General features: G+C 48.0%; 1 protein-coding gene across 1 annotated transcript in view; it reads right to left on the reverse strand.

The window, feature by feature from the left end:
• The window catches only part of LOC126547730 (maternal embryonic leucine zipper kinase-like), a 150,665-nt gene that overhangs the window by 65,837 nt on the left and 70,728 nt on the right, over window positions 1-14,100 (reverse strand). The window lies entirely within an intron of this gene.

Genomic DNA, 14,100 nt, shown 5'->3' on the forward strand with positions numbered 1-14,100 from the left:
GTCCCTTCTCCTCGGTTGACGGAGCAGCGCTAGCTGCAACCGCCGCGGGGGCAGATGGCGTGACTGCCGACTCACTGCTTGTGGGTCGGACAGCCGCCGGAGGCCGTTGTGACGCTGCCCCCTGACGCGCCACTTCGGCAAAGCTGGCCTTAGGAAGGTATGCAACCCGCCTGCGTGCCTCTTTGAATTATATGTTTTCTTTTACTTTGATAGTGACTATTTCTTTTTCTTTTTTCCAAGACGGGCATGACCGCGAGTATGCGGCATGCTCGCCATCACAGTTCACGCAGTGTGGAGCGTTTTCGCACGTTTCAGAGGCATGGTCACGGGAACTACATTTTGCACATGTCTGGCGGCCTCGGCAGTTCTGTGAGCTGTGGCCGAATCGCTGGCACTTAAAGCATCGTAGGGGATTTGGAATGTACGGTCTCACTCGGATTTTCACATAGCCTGTCTCGATAGTGTCTGGTAGGTTGCTTGAGCCAAATGTAAGTATTAGGTGCATGGTATTGATTTCTTTTCCGTCACGTCTTATTTTAATTCTCTTAACATTGATCACGTTCTGATCATTCCAACCCTCTAGAAGTTCAGCTTCAGACAATTCAAGCAGATCAGCATCCGATACAACGCCACGGGTAGTATTCATGGTACGGTGTGGGGTCACTGTGACTGGAACACCCCCAAAAGATACAAGTTTGGACAGTTTTTCAAATTGTTTCTGATCGCGGAGCTCTAGGAGAAGATCACCGCTAGCCATTTTCGATGCTTTGTATCCGGGACCAAAAACTTCTGTCAGAGATTTCGAGACAATGAAAGGTGAGATCATTCTTACAGTCTTCTCAGGCTTATCGGAGTGGATGACATGAAAGCGGGGAAAGTTCTGTGTACGATTGCCAAAAAACTTAGACATCGGTGCGCCCTCGCTTCTGAGGGCGATCAGGAAGTTTGGGGAAACCAGTTTCCATGAAGATATATAAAAATTCGGCAACAGCGCCGACCGCCCACCACGGAGCCCAACGCGGGGACGCGGCAGAGCTTGCATACAAGTCTGCACGACGCCAGTCGTACGCCGCCACTATAACCAAATATGGTGTACCCAAGGTTGGATAGCCACACAGGGTTAACCCTTGCCACCAAGAAGAAGGAAGTAAATAGAAGAGAGAAGGAGACAGGAAAGGTGGAAAGTAAGGGAAAGACGAAGGTTGTAGGAAGAGAGAGACAGGAAAAGGCGACTGCCGATTTCCCCCGGGTGGGTCAGTCCGGGGGTGCCGTCTACGTGAAGCAGAGGCCAAAGAGGTGTGTTGCCTCCGCCGGGGGGCCTTAAAGGTCCGAACACCCGGCATCGGCTCAACCTCCAGGATCCCCCTTTCCCCGGACACGGCTAAGCCGCGCACAGCTACACGCGGGAGGGTCCAACCCTCGTGTGCTCGGGTACGTGGTGGCGCAACACACCAAACGCCTGCTTACGCAGACGCCCCTGCGGGGAAGTGCCTCACGTTGCCGCCTCGGCCGTTGTAAGCAGAGAAAAGCGATACCGTTCCCACTGACCAGTGGCCGCCACTCGGTGAATCAGAGGTGCTGACGCGATGCATAAGAGGTACCATGGTCGACAACAAATGGCGCTACTCCAATTTCTTATTTTCGTCATTTTCTCGCTTACAAAAATTGCTTTAATTACGAATGAAGAATTCGTTACTACGGAAGCATATTCTTTCAACCTAGCTCGACTTGAAGGAATCCTGAAACGATTTTGACGATTTTGTACAAACGTACTGAGTCGTTAGGGTAGATCCTTCTGGTAATTAATTGACGCATCTAAGTGTTCCGCGCGAAGCGCGTAATTTATTACAAGGTTTTAAAAATGTGCATCGCTACCGATTCGGAGCATGCCTTGGCCGAGTTTTCAGGCGCCCCTGACCAGGTGACGCGAGGTGGCCAGTAGGGCGAGCTATCCAATTGGCTGCCCAGGCCTCGTAATCGGTAATTTTTCTAGCTTTATGGGGAACAAATATAGTTTGTAATAGTTCGAATGTTAGTTAATTTCTTTTTATAAAAAAGAAAGTAACAGAAAGAAAATGCACAAGGACAATTTATCACTACACTCAAGACTTCCGGCACATAGCAAGTGTAGTCTGCTTGTTTACCACGTGCTCCGTGTTGACGAGAGCTCCGCGCAGTGTTGGTTTCGATCTTTCTTTTCGCCAGCAGCATGGTTCGCCCTTGTTACGTTGTGGGCTGCAAACGTAGCGACTATAGCAATATGTCAAGCTGCGACATCGTGTCCCTCTGCAAGGCAAGCAGACGAGCGGCGTGGCTGCCGCGCATCGGACTGTCGGTATCCGATCGACGCCAGGATTTGCGCGTTTGCGGCCATCGCTTTACGCCGGAGGATTACTAAAATAGTAGAGACGTTTAGCGTGTCCGGTATTCGGGCAAGCGCGGGCGGTTTTCCGGTTTAGCGGGGGCGTCAACGTGAGCGGCCAGATTGGTGGCGCCAGCTGGTGGCGCAAAGCTCAACCACACAAACACAGAGCTAATTACTATATTCTGCTTAGCTGCTGGCGTAAATTTTCGACAGTGGCGTAATCGTGTTCACAATTACGCCGCTGCCAAAAATTTGCACGAGTGGCGAAGCAGGATATGGTGAGTTACTGCAGTTTTAGCTATGCGTTTGTCTGGTTGAGCTCTACAACACCAGGCGGCTTCACCGCTCACGTTTACGCCCCGACCATCCGGTAATCCGCCCAAACCGCTCCCGTTTACCGGAATAGCGTACAAGCTAAAGGTCTCTAGTGCCTCGCGTGTCCGGTAATCGGGTAAGCGCAAGCGGATTGGGCCTGTGAGTTTAACGGCATGAGTGGAGGCGTAAACGTGAACTGTCTGCACGTTGCAGCCACCCTGTGGCACAGAGCTCAACCAAACACAGAACTAATATAGGAGTAACCAAGTGTATTCTGCTTTGCTGCTCGTGTAAATTTTTGGCAGGAGCGTAATCTTGAACGCGTTGTTTTTCTAGATAGAGTATTTTAGCGTGTCTGCTATTCCGGCAAACGGAGCTGATTCGGGCGGATTGCCGGATAGTCGGTAGCGTAAACGTGAGCGGTGCAGCCGCCATGATGGCGTAGAGCTTTGCACAGATAAACAGAGCTAAAATTGCAGTAACCTAATATATTCTGCTTCGCTGCTAGTGCAAATTTTCGACAGCGGCGTAATTGTGAACACGACTGCGCCGCTGTCGAAAATTTACACCAGCAGCTAAGAAGAATATAGTAATTGGCTCTGTGCTTATGTGGTTGACCTTTGCACCATCAGCTGGCACCACCAATCTGGCCGCTCCCGTTTACGCCCCCGCTCATCCGGAAAACCGCCCGCGCTTGCCGGAATACCGGACACACTAAAATTTTCTAATGTTTAAAATGTTTTACACTTGGTTAGAGAAATATCAACTCTTTGTTTCGATGTTTAAGATCTGTCTGCGCCACCAGGTGGCTGGACTGTGCAGACTGACCAGCCCGCTCATGTACGTCCACGCCAAAGCTCCATCACAGCAATAGCAATAGGGCTATAGTTTACGACTCCACCCAACCGTCAAAACACCCAGCTCGCCGCGGTTACCGGAATACTGGACTCGCTCGACGCTGCGACAGAATGCTCGCAACGCACGCTGCTTCGATAGCTCTCGCTTGGGATCGAAGGCCAGGCGGCTGGCGAGATTTCGCGCACTGGCTCAAAGAGAACCGGAAGTTATCGACACGACATCCCATCTTGACGCAGAGCCAGTGAAGGCGAAGCTTACCCCAATCACTCGGCGAACGAGTTGAGGAGAAAATGCATGGCTATGGAGGAGGGTAATTTGTAATCGTCCGTAGCTCTCTCAACATGAGACGCTTCACACAAATTGTGGTGCGAATGATTTACTGCAGCTGTATAGCCTATGCGTCTGCAAAATTTGTCCGAGCCGTTTCAGGACCCTTTAATATTTGCCTATAGTGTACCTTAAAAGGGACATTAAAGGTTACTATGAAGTCAAGTTAAAGTGATAAAGCAATGCTCTAGAACGTCTAAGGCGTCAATATAATCGCGAACAGAGCTTTAGTAACCGAGAAATTGAGGTAAATGCATGACACAATTTGAGACCCCCCAGCGACATACCGGTACTAGGCCGATGACGAAGGCACTCCTCATCATAATTTATGTCACTAGTACTCAACTACTCGTATTAAAAAGATCATTTCACTAGGTTATCAGACGGAAGAAAATGCTACTTGTCTACTTCTGTTCGATTCTAAGAAAAAATAACATTTTGACGTTACCCTTCAGTAGTATGGGTGGTCGAAAGGTTTCGTCTTCGCTCGACTCTGCGCCACGCGCGCTCTGGAGTTTCAATTGTTTGGTTATCGCGTCGTGCTCCGCTGGCTCGCGAAACTTGCATTTGGAACAAGCAGCGAGAATGCCACGTCCATGTGATGTCGTGGGATGCGCGAACGGTCCGCGGAACTTGGCCAAGGGTAGTTGCAGCGGCGAATCCAATGTTACTTATCACTGTGTGCCAACGAGTGAAACTCTCCGTTAGAAGTGGTTAAGTGCCGTACCTCTGCCACAGCGCGTTGGCAAAGAGCCGAAAAATCTCATAGTGGGCTCGCTGCACTTTCGTCCAGAGGATTACGAGTTCAACGCCGACTTACTGAAGTCGTGTGGAGTGCCTTTCAAAGCAATGCTTTCCCGTAGCGCTGTTCCGTCGGTCTTGCCTGCATTCTCCGAAGCGCAAGAACAACTGCAGGTTGAAGACGGGGCGGTGAGTGCGGCATTTGGTTTTCACAAAGGAAAAGCTACAAATGTGCGAATATGTACAGCCATGACATACAGCTGCCGTCGTAGTAGTACGCAACCACGCCGGCAGCGCGAGCCCTCAGCAGCATGTCACGTTCATCAGTGCTTAAATCGCTGAAGTCGAGCCCAGTATCGCGAGCCAATGTGTCGTTGTCAGGGTCGTCCATTGCAACGAGGGTCAAAGTTGGAGTCATAAAATAAAGAACCAGCTTATCGTCGCGCGCTTTCCCTTCCGCTAGCCACCATAGTTCCGCTTTCGCGCTGCTGTCGGCTCTGTCTTGGCTCTCTTTCTGGCCGCGCGTTTGCGTTTTGCGCAGAAAAGCCGTAGCGCCGTCCGCGGGAGCCGTTTTACTCACCAACGGCGCAACGTCACTGTGAGACCATGACGTCACCACTCCTCGATCGGAGGGCGATCAACTTGAACTGCGCTAGAGGTACGCGGACGCTTCAGAACGCATTTTTTCTTAAAGTAAGTCTCTTCTTCGCATGAAACAAGCGTTTCGAGGTTTCTGGGATGGTATTTCAACAGTCCACGCTGACTTAATATTAACCTTTAGTGCCCCTTTAAGAACAAAATGAAGCTTGCGCGAAGATTCGCGAAAGCAGAACCATTGTATCCAGTTTAAACGCTACCAATGCCGCTGAAACACCCTTTCACATCATTTCAGCTATGTTTAGCATCTGCGTGGGAAACGCAACGTTCAGATAATAAACTTCAGCTCCACGTGACTGAGAAGAGGTCAAATTAAATAACTTTCGTATAGGACAGTACATACTCAGTTACTTGGCATCCCCTCCGCCCACCCCCCATACCTCAACTAATTCACAGTAATTCTAACGCTCATCTGCCCTTCATGTGAAACTACTTACCTTGATTTACGAAAGATACAAGCACAAATGCTGAGGAGGCTGATGAATCTTCGAGAACATTTGTCCTATTTTTTTTAGGGGCACACATTACTTTCCTAGCAGTTGCACGACTTTTGCACACGAGATACGCGGTAAAATATTAAAAAAAAAGAAACGAAATACGCATTATTCAGCAGATTGGCAATGCCGCAACAATAGCAAGCGCACGCCACGATTTCCACACGCAAAATCCGACAAATGCAGAAAGAACAGCGGCGTGGAAAAGCCGCGCAACACATAGCACGCGAAATAACACGCACTCTTTCGCCACCCAGCGGGTTGTCTTTTCGGGGGGTAGAACCCTCCCCAGCTTATTACGCCCCATGAAAAAACGCCACAGCACTCAACCATTTGGAGCCGGCTTTAAACAAGGTGCATCGCGCGCATTTGGCTCAGGATCGCGCGGAGCCTTACAGTGAGGGCGAAAAGTTGCGACCCAGGCATGAGCATACGTAGCAAAAGCACACTCGCGCAAAGAATTAAAAGAGCGAAAAAAAAAAGAGGGTGAAAGAGCGTATAGGAGCGCCGCGGATTCCCGAAACTCTCCCGATGGGAGCGCATTTATTCAGGCGGGTCAGGAAACAAAATTTGAAGCAGAGCCCTAACCGCGACCAGAGAGGCGTTAAAGCTGCACACCGCCGAGCCTCCGAGACACACCGCGAGAGGTTTTTTGCGGCGGCGACTCCCGAATGCGCAGACACCCTGCACGAGAGCGGTAAGGCGACGACGTTGACCAATCGGAAAAAACCGGAGCCGACGAAGCGGCAGCCTCAATCTGCGCGACCACCGGCCTGAGAAATTAAACGCACCCGAGGGGAAGAAATTTCCTCCAAGCTCGGCACACGGAGGGCGGTCGGCGAAAAGCCGCCCGGGATAAGAAAGGAGGAAGAAAAAAAAAAAGGCTCAGCCTGCAAAGCGCGTGAGCTCCCACAAACGAAGGCGGGAGGAGAAGAACGGTGGCGGCTATAGGAGGTTAGCAACCGCGCTAGAGCCTGCGGCTAGTACGCCCGAAAAAGCCCGAGCGGATGTGACACCAGAGCGGTGTGATCCGCTTCCAAAACGCCCCAGAGACGAATTCCGTGCAGCAGAGACGGAAAGTATATGACGCAGACACTGGAGGTGGGAAGTCTCTCGCCGCCAATCCTCTTATCGTCGCGGTCGGAAGGGATTGTTTGTGGTCGTTTTTAAACAGCGATGATAGAGAATTGTCAGCCCCCGCCACGGCTTGTATGTTTTGTTTGTTGCACACACTGCGTTGGTATACCGGCCACCGCACCTTATTGCTTTCGGGTCATCCCATTCTATAGGCTCGCGAAACTACCGCCTCCAACGTGTAAAATACCTGAGTTCATACTCAGCAAGATCTCAGCCCGAAAAAAAAAAAAAACAAGGAAAAGAAAAAGAAATAAAGAACATTTCAGTTCCAGCAGCGACAGATCTCGACTGCCATCGGTGAAAGAAATAGCGCGAAATAAACACGGACAAGGGAGGAACACAGGTCGAGCGCTGCTGTGTTCTTCCCGTGGCTGCTATCCCGTTTTTCAAGAGACACTGGTTCTGCGCCGGTACAGCGCGCCAGATATCTGAAGCATTTCTGTCCACTATATGTAGCAGTGACGCATGCGTCAGCTCTCTTCCTATCGCTCTAACTGACAAAGAGCTTAGGTATCTCCGCCACTATTCTGATAGCGCATTTTAGTTTCATTCTTACGAGTTCACTTTTAATCACTTGACGCATGCGCGGTTGGGAGAGCATGATAATACCCCCTCCCCACAAACCCCTTTTCAAACGTGTATTTGCGTATAAGCACAATAAACCCAATTAAGTAGTTGGTCAGCGCTTGTCCTGCGTTCCTCCCTCGTCCGTGTTTATTTCGCGCTCCTTTTTCACCTATGGATTCGTACCAACTAGCTCGCATTTATACCATTTTAAGTTTTCTTGACAGCATCAGAGCCGTGCAAATTACTTCGTGCTCCGTGACTTCGTGCATGCAAGTTGGAACATAAAGATCCAGGTGACGCACAATAACAGCTACGTGGAAAGACCTCCACAAAATAAAATAATAATATTACCGGACTGGCTGTTCGTGATTGTATTGCTGTGTTCTTCTGCAAGGTGGGAGGGAGTAGCTGGACACTTTGCGAGCCAGTAGCCAGACGGACACCACTACAGAATGTCTTACGGGTTTGTCGTGACACTTGTCCCAACTCTTGTAACGCTACTCTTGCGGAATCGTGTCGTCTGTTCGCAACGGAGAGCTAATCTCCTGAAAATTTCGATTATTCCTTGGAAAAACGACAAAAGCACGCGAAATGCTCCAAACGACGTTTAGCGAGGAAGTACTCAGCCGTACACGAGTCCTTGAGTATATTCGGCGGTTCGAAGAGTAGAAATCATCGTTAAATACGTCTTCATTTCGGTCGACCTTCAATCAATCATACTTACGAGATTGTCGAAAAGGTTCGAAAAAAAATTAACGAGAGTCGTCGCTACACAATTGGCAAGGTCTCATAAGCTGCTGGCGTGAGCTGGGAGCTCTTATGAGTGGATTTTGAGTGTGTGCTTGGGCATAAGACGCGTTGCCGCGAAGTATGTTCCCTGCCGGCTCCCAGAGGACAAAAAACAAAACAAAGAACATTTGTTTGATTTTGTGCCAGGGTCTGAAAAATCGCATTGAAATTGACACTACCCTTCTTTCTAAGATTAGTCCAGGCGACGAAAGTTAGTGCTGTGGGTATGACCCTGAAACTGAACATGTTTCTAGCCATTTGAAGACGCCTTCAAATGGCCACAAACGTTTTGGCTACGAAAACGCCTTCAAAAAGAAAGAACGCGACAAGTGCGCGCGCGTGAAGATGATGATTATAGTTCCTTTTTCTATTCTTCGGTGTTTGTGATATTCAGCAGCGGCAATTTGTTCCTCCAGGGCAGAATGTAAATCAGCTATTTTACTTGGTATGAGGCGATTAAGAGAGAATGCACGATGAAAATGCGCGAAACAGTGCAATGCTGGCGATTCCTTTCTCCTTCACGTCAGCGCCCTAGTTCACACTGCTTTGTCTCTGACGGGGTGTATAGCCTTGCAGACATGGGCCGGCGTTTCCAAGCCACCCTATTCATCGTGCCGAGCTCCCTGCGATTTCTTTCCTTCATTTTAAAAGAGAAAATTGAACGAAAGTAGACTTTCCACTGTGCACAAAGTAAAGACAGCTTCACGGGGGCCACTCAATAGCATTAAGCTTGAGGAGCTCCAGAGTTAAGGATGATAAAATCGATAAACGATTAATCAATTATTCGATTAAAAGTATCCAGCAAAACGATCAATCTTCATCGATGTCAACCTTTCATATAATCGACCATTTGATTAATCGTTTTCCAGGGTTTGACAGGAGTGGCGCGAAAATTTTGAAATCGTCTTAGAATGGCGGTGCACGAGCAGTGACCGTGCGGCTGTGGTAGAGCGACTGTCGACTGTTTTTCCGAGCGATAGGCCGAGCCTCGCGCTTCCCATCTCTTCCCCCAACACCGCACACGACACCAAGCCGCCCGAAGCCGGGCTCTTGAAATGCCCTCGCAACTCAAGGCATATTAGAGAGTTTTAGAATAGGGGCCCCAAAGAAATAGCGTCGAAGCCACTGCCCATGCGCGAGACGCAAACTGCGTCTGGGTATTGCGTTGGGAACGCTATTTCACCGATTTAGCGGGATCCCAAATAGCGGCCCCAAGAGCTTTGCGTCAACAAATATGGCGGCACCCATCGAAGCGACGGCTCTAACCTAGCACCAAACTGGGTTTGATTCGCGGTAACGCGTGAAGTACGCAAGCTATAGGAGAAGTGACTGCGGTTATCGCTTTCTCTCAACTAGCGTGTGTTATGAAGATTGAGTCATTAGACGCCGCTGATTCCGAATTCGATTGTGGATTTTATGGCTCGTAGGCCTAACACGGCTAAGCTTGGCTGGTGAAGGCACGTAAAGTTGGTTTGCTCAAAACTAAGCGCAACTAATTGTTTGCTGCTTACAAAATAACCTCTAAATTGTAATTAAACGCGAATACACGCAAGTCAAAATTACTAGTCCTATCACAAGATGGTATATTTTATTTATTTATTTGTAATGGCTCTTCTTTCACGCCATTGTGGCGCTGTCAGCGCAAGACGCTATCCGCGAACGCAAAACCCTATTCTAAAACTCTTCACTCCTGCGTTCCCCAACGCTAAGACCCGCAAAGCTCTTTGGGGCCCCAAAATATTGGGGCCCCTATTCTAAAACTCTCTATTGACAACTCAGTCGTTGATCGTCGTGTCACTCCCAGTCCACCAAACACGTGGCACAGCATGCGCACCGGCTGGAAGCATGTATGCTGACATATCAACGGCGTTAATGTCGATTCCAGCAAATCTATAGCTTCCGAGCATCTATTCTCGCATGCTGGTTGTGTGGCCATTCAAAGAAGGTGTCGGTTTCACCAAACATCCCAGCCAGTTGACATGCCTTCGCTCTGTAGAAAAGAGCATGTGGCTTAAACTCCTAAACCAGTAATTTTCTTTTCCCCTGTGCATACTGCAATTTCTTGCATAGTTTAGTTGGACTTCACCCTTTATTTTTTTCTATTTTCTTATTTCTTGTTTAAGCGAATTCTATAAGGATTCACTAGTGCCATGTACCTTGTTTAAGCCTGCTCTAAGTGCCACTCTATAACATCTACCGTTGATCTTTTCGAAGGCCACTAGTGCCAACTCTATTAGTTTTTAACAAATTAAAGATTATTCTTGATCAAACATTACACACTCGTATTTCAAACTTGCTTCCACCTCTCAAATATTAAAATGAGGTCCTACAAAAGTAGAGTGCGTTTCAACGTTTTTAAAGGACCCGGCTTCGTATGGTGGGCATCGGAATAAACGCGCAAATACTGTCAAGTTTGCATAAGCAACGGCTACACCAAAAAATAATATAGCTTGCAGTATATATAGCACTTTCACGGCGTGGTCCAACGTTCGCATGTGCAGAACGCAAGTAAGAGCTCTGCGGGTTACACGCAGTCTGCACCAATATGGAAGGGCACCCTTAATCTGTATGTTCAAACAGCGATTCTTGCAAGTGTGTCATTCTCTCACTCACTGCTATTTGCTGCACAGTTCTGATGTTAAAAAAAGAAAGCACCATCAGAGAGACTTCTTCATTTCAACGCAGAAACAAACAAAGAAGCGAAAACATCTGACTTTACAACGAAAACCTGGTGTTCGCTTTCACGTGCACCACGTGTACGTACGCTAACTTTTTGGATTCGGCGTTGCGGGCTTTGCGAGCCCGGGCCGCTCGCTTCGATTCGAGTTCGCCTTCACAATATACTTGCCATCGCGACAGCAAGAGATAAATGCTAAAATCAGCTTTAATTTGGCTCGCATTTCACTTTGATGACGAGGTCCTAGGAAAATTTTCGTCGTAATTGCGATCAGCCGTCCCTTTCGATGTTCCTACGCCTAACAAAATACGCCACCATTGCTGCGAAAGTGCTTTGATTTCTGTCGACCAGTTGGTGCCCCAGTATTTAGCGTTGGCCGTGCGTTGACCATGTGGAGCACTCTGAAAAAATCTTACGTGTGCGTAGCGGGGCCGTGAAGCTGTTGCGTGTGCGTCGTATTCTGCTTACGCTGCACCATCAGAGGGGAAAAAAAAGTGCAGAGCAACGAGACTCGGTTCTCTTTGAGCGAAGAGCTCTTACGTTGGTGAAGAACATAATCCCGCCGCTAGAGCTAAAACTAAATTGTACACAGGCAAGGTCAGCATGGAGGCTTCTTTCTGAATTTTCTAAAGTTGAAAATTAGGCGAGTCGATATGGTATACTTGCTATTGGTAAGCGCAATAATCACGTAACAAAATAAGATGAACACACACACAGAGTGCATGTTCATAGGTTCTTTCAGAACATTTGACTTAGAACTTAAGGATCCCAATGGTTACATGAAGGTTAAGACAAAATGTGAGGGTAAATAAGACTATATAGGCGTTTATTATTATACGTAAGCACTTTTATGCCTACCCAACGAAGAAAACCGTTCGCCCGTCACGTAAGGCGATAGCTTTCGAGATACGGCCCGCAGCAGCGAGCGAATGCGCGTTCGTGCCGCCTCTCGCTCCAACGCGAACTAAGCGACAAGAACACAGCGCACACGAAGCTATCAGGACTCTGCGCACTCTGCAACATCGCAGATCGCGTTCAAGATAGAGCCCGCGCGGCTGTACCATACGCAGCCGCCGCCGGAGTACTGTTGATCCCGGTTGATAATGGTTCGACGTGGATGGATAAGGCGCTCAAGAGCGATAACGGCTTATAATGATCGGAACGTCATCAGCGCACCTGGCACCGCCACCTGCAGTAGTTTGCTCGCGTCATCAAGGCACTTTGCGCCGCCGTCCGCAGCAGTTCGTGTCGCCGCAGCGCTGTCGTTTATACTAATCGGACCAAGTTTCATGAAATTAAGGACACCGGGCTGCGTGGAGATGAGCCAGTGGCACAACGTTTACGCATCCTTAGACAACTCCCAGAGGAGTTTCAGCGTTAATTTTATTTAGCCGCAATTAACAGTGACTACCTCTGCTGTTCGCCAGAAGCTACCTGGTTTCGTTATTATAGCTTCAAGGCTTTAATGCAAAAGCTATCCGCATAATTCGATACGGCGCCCGTGGAGTGATACGCCCGAAACTTTTTTGAAAGGGCAACTGCTGCAGGGTCAGCATACCGCATTGCGCAAAGTAGTTTTCGGTCCTAACAAAAAACGTAAACGCAGCCGCCTGTAGTACATAAAAAATAATAAAACAAGAAACATATTAAAAAAAAAAAGAGAGAGAACTCGCGGACACTGTGTGTCCGGCACATATAACACAGGTCGCCACAGCTTCCAAATCCAGACTTTCGAACAGCGTTTGAAAAGTAACTCGGTAGCGCGCACGCCAGCACAGCACAAAACCAAAGCATTGACCGCAACACACTGCACCACCGTCGACAGTGTCGCGCGCACGAAAAGTGAACACAAGTGGTCGCGCAGGAGACTAGGCGCCGCAACCACAGTGCGAGGTGCTGACTGCATGGCACGGCCATGCAAGAGCAGAATGCTTAAAGGGTCGCTAATGGGGGGACGCTGAATCAGTTCGCACATGGTAAAGCATTCGTTCAAAACTATTTTCACTCACTTGGCAGAAAATCGTTGATTACTATATTTTATTTATATCGACGCGAAATAAGTTTTTACGTGATGACACGGTACCCTTAAGGCGAGAACGACGAAGTTCGTGGTTGCACGCGCGCTCTCCGAGGACCAGCCATCGCAAAAGGCAGACGTTTTTTTGCCAATCTGTCGGTGGTAAACTGTTTTAGTTGTAATAGCTGGGTGACAATATATTTATAAAATTACTAATCTAACACCCACATGGCTGAAAATGTCGGCGTACTATGCTCTTTTGTTTATTCAAAAATATATTTTATTGTGTGGGGAACCACTTCATCTAGAAACTTAAATAGGTTGCTTGTTCTGCAATAAAAGCCCTTAGAACCATTGACGGTTATTATGGCAGATCACAGGATTTGCCTAGAAACCTTATTTAGGAAATATACTATTCTACCTGCACATCAAATTTATTATCGTCTACTGCAATATATTCGCCAAAACAAACTTTATGCCCGACGGGCCTGTCGTAATGTACTATCTGAGAACACGTGGATAATTAGCACCTATCACACGAACTAACTACAGGAAACAGAAATTAATCTTTCAGGTACCATTTGTCATCAACCAAACTCCACTGGATGTGGAATTCTCGACTTCAGCAAAGGTGTTTAAAAAGAATGTCAAGCACTACTTGAATGAATATCTTATATAGTTGTACTCGCTGTAGGACAAGTTATTGTTTTGTGATCCTTCCTATATATAAATATTCACTTACTGTTTTGATGCATCGTCACGGTTGTTTTTTATGTACATAACCAATGTATCTTCTGTTATTTCATATGAAGTTGTGTACTTGATTTTCCCGCGTATTTTGTTGTTATACGTGCGCTGGATGTGTATGCTGCTGCTCGTAACAGGGAGCCAAGGCCCAGTCAGGCCTACCGCCTTGGCTTACCGTTTCGTTTGAAGGAAATAAACAAGTCAAATGAAATCAAACAGTGAAGGAAACAAACGCCAAATTTTCGTTTCTTGGACCCCGCGGCGAAGCCTCTGTGCCACACAGTGTGACGTCGCGAATTTCAAATTTCCCTATTTGGGTCACTTTGTCGCCGGCAACGTTCCCAAAATTTGGTAGCTTGAGCTCTTTGTTCATTTGAAATCCAGCGTAGTCTTCCGTCTTTACCAATAT

This window comes from Dermacentor andersoni, chromosome 1, assembly GCF_023375885.2.
Source record: "Dermacentor andersoni chromosome 1, qqDerAnde1_hic_scaffold, whole genome shotgun sequence".
Lineage (NCBI taxonomy): Eukaryota > Metazoa > Arthropoda > Arachnida > Ixodida > Ixodidae > Dermacentor > Dermacentor andersoni.